This window comes from Alligator sinensis, unplaced genomic scaffold (assembly GCF_000455745.1).
Source record: "Alligator sinensis unplaced genomic scaffold, ASM45574v1 scaffold189_1, whole genome shotgun sequence".
NCBI lineage: Eukaryota > Metazoa > Chordata > Crocodylia > Alligatoridae > Alligator > Alligator sinensis.
In genome coordinates this window covers 434,219-437,018 of record NW_005843009.1, presented here as the reverse complement: position 1 = coordinate 437,018, position 2,800 = coordinate 434,219, and positions in this window count along the sequence as shown.

Here is a 2,800-nt window from a genome sequence, read left to right as displayed (position 1 = left end):
CCCCCCCCACTACACTGCGGGGGGTGGGGGGTACAGCTATTAGGGTACATGTGCTGGGGATACACCTACTAAAAAAAGGTTGAAAACCCCTGGTATAGCAGATAAGTAATCCGTGTTGATGGAACCCCCTATTGACAGCACACAATTGAGGCTTTTCTGATTAGTAAAGAAACAAAGGGATGTCTAGAAAGATGAAAGCACAATTCGATTAGATTCAAGAAGCAGCTTGGATAGTGGCAAGATACTAATTATTTTATAGCTAAGGAATGGATTGTTGAAGTTTTGTCAGACAGAATTCATCAAAGAATATATTCTTTCAGACATTTTCAGTCAAATCTGGTTTGCACTAGAAGGTTTTCCAGTGGTTTCAATGTCATTTAAAGGCTCTCATGTGACTCTTGCTATTTTAGGAAACAACAAAAAAAAAAGGTTGAGAGTATTGCTTGCTGATGGTAGGGATGGCAATGAGAAACTATAGGCATTGATTACTGTGAAAAGGAAAAAAATCCCTGCTGTTTTAAGAATGTGAAGAAAATTGCTAGTGTTCTGTGAATCGGGTATGAATGCTATGACAACAGACATAAATGAGAGCAAAGTAGGAGGGAGGGAGCGAGGGAGGAATAATGTTTTGTGATAACTGCTCAGCCTATAACAGTGACATTAAATTAAAGATGTCCATCTGACTCCAAAGCCAGATGTTAGTCCAAATGTCAGTTTGGGTTCCTTTGTTGAAGAACTGCTGCCATAACATAGCTCCACCCTATCCCACCTCCCCCCAACCCTCCAGGCAGCATTGGGGCTCAGCCCGGGCACCATCGCAGTCACCTGAAGGAGGGAGAAAGAGTCTGCAGGCCCTCCAGAGTCAACAGGAATCTTTGAACAAGTACCACTAAAGCACAGGTGGGCAAAATACAGCTTGCAGGCTGGATCCAGCCTGTAAGCCAATTACATTCAGCTGAAAGGTAGGCACCCACCAATTAATTGTATCCAGCTCCGTCAGCACCTGCCCCTGCTATGGGGCTGAGTCCTGCCCACTCTGGCCTGGGGCAGCACCTGCTGTGCTCCTAGCCTCCTCCACTGGAGGGCACCAGCCTCGGTCAGCAGGCACAGCTTCTGGGCATGGCTGCTGCTGTTACTGCCCAGGGAACTGCTGAGATCCCCCAGCCTCCAGCAATGATGACTGCTGTCCTTGCTGCAGTGCTCTGGGCCACAAGTAGGGAGGGGAGCAGAGTGGGTTCTGCTGCAGCTTGCTTTGATCCTTCTTGTGCATGGCTGGGTGGAGGGGTGTGTGGATGGAGTGGGGGGCATGAAGGAGCTTGGCTGCTCACAAAGCCCTATGGAACAGCCAGGTGAGATGGGAGCAGCAGCAGGAGCCAGCATGTACTTGCTACAGCCCTGCCAGGCAGGCATGTGGGATGAATGGAGCAGCAACTGACTCTCTGGTCCTTATCCCCCTTTCTCCTCTCCTAGGGGCTTCTCTTGTTGCCTGCTGCGGGCAGCTGCTTTCCCACCCTTTGCAGTGCTGATCCCCTCCTCCCCCAGCTTGTGGAGGGGCTGGGTTCAGCCACGTCATAGAGTGGGCGGTGGAAGCCGCCCACACATGCATGGCCAACCAACGCAAACTCCCTCTCACACACCCCCTGCCACCATACCCACACAAACCCCGCATACCCCCCCACCATATGCATGTACACCCCCCACAAACACATCAACACACATACCCATACCCTGCACACACCTGACCCAGACCCCCTCACACACCCTGCTCTCTGTGACAGAAGGCCACCTCTGTTTCTTCCCAAAAACTCTGCTCTGTGACAGTTTGGTTAAGATGGGCCCTGCAGAGGGTACACACCTTACCCTATCTCTTTAGGTAACCTGAGCTGGATACATTCCTGAGGGAGGGGGGAAACCTGCTCTCTCTGCCTATGTGACTGGCATCACATACCTGGGTGAGGGGCTTGGACTCCCTGGGGAGCTAGGAACTGCCAGTCTGCCCAGCAACTAGTGATGCATTTCAAATTGGTTGACTGACAGCCAACAGGTGCTGGCCTCCATTGGACCAGGTAAATGAGGTCATATGGGCTATATAAATTAAGGACTGCCCAGGAGGAGGGGGCAGCAGCCATGAGGAAGATGCAGAGAGAGAGAAGAGCTGGACCATCCACTCTCTCTCTCTCAAAACTCATGATCAAGGAACTGCCTGCCTCCAGAGGGAATCTCTACCTGCCTCTGGATGATACTTGTGAGTAACCTACCTGAGATCTAACTAGATGGATAGCTTGCAGTAACTCAGATGCGTGATCAAAGGCTACCCAGCTATGCCAGTTTGTTCTATGGGAGTTCTCTGATATTGCTGTACCCTGTACCCTATTCCAACCCTACCCCTTGTAACCAGTAAAGTTCTCCTTTGTACCTAGCATGGGAGATTTATTGGGAGTGGGTCTAGATTATGCCTTGGGGTCCCCTTGGTTTGGCTGACTGAGGGAAGCATCCCAAGTTCTTGAAGTGAATCAAGTACCCTTGAGAGCTACTAGGCCTGTTTCCCAGGGTGCGCAGAGCCAGAATCAAGCCCATCCCTGGGTGGTGGCAGTGTTACCCCCAGGCTAGCGGGTGTGCTCCAGGAAGGGGGTCAGCCAGACGTGAGGCTCCCCCAGTGAGGCACTCGGAGCCATGAAGGTGGTTGGGTGCAGTGAGGTGGATGGCTCAACACAGGAGTGCCCCCTACTGGCCCACCCTCCACCATCCGCCACATGCATCCAACAGTCCTCCACACCCTAACCACATATCCCACACCCCA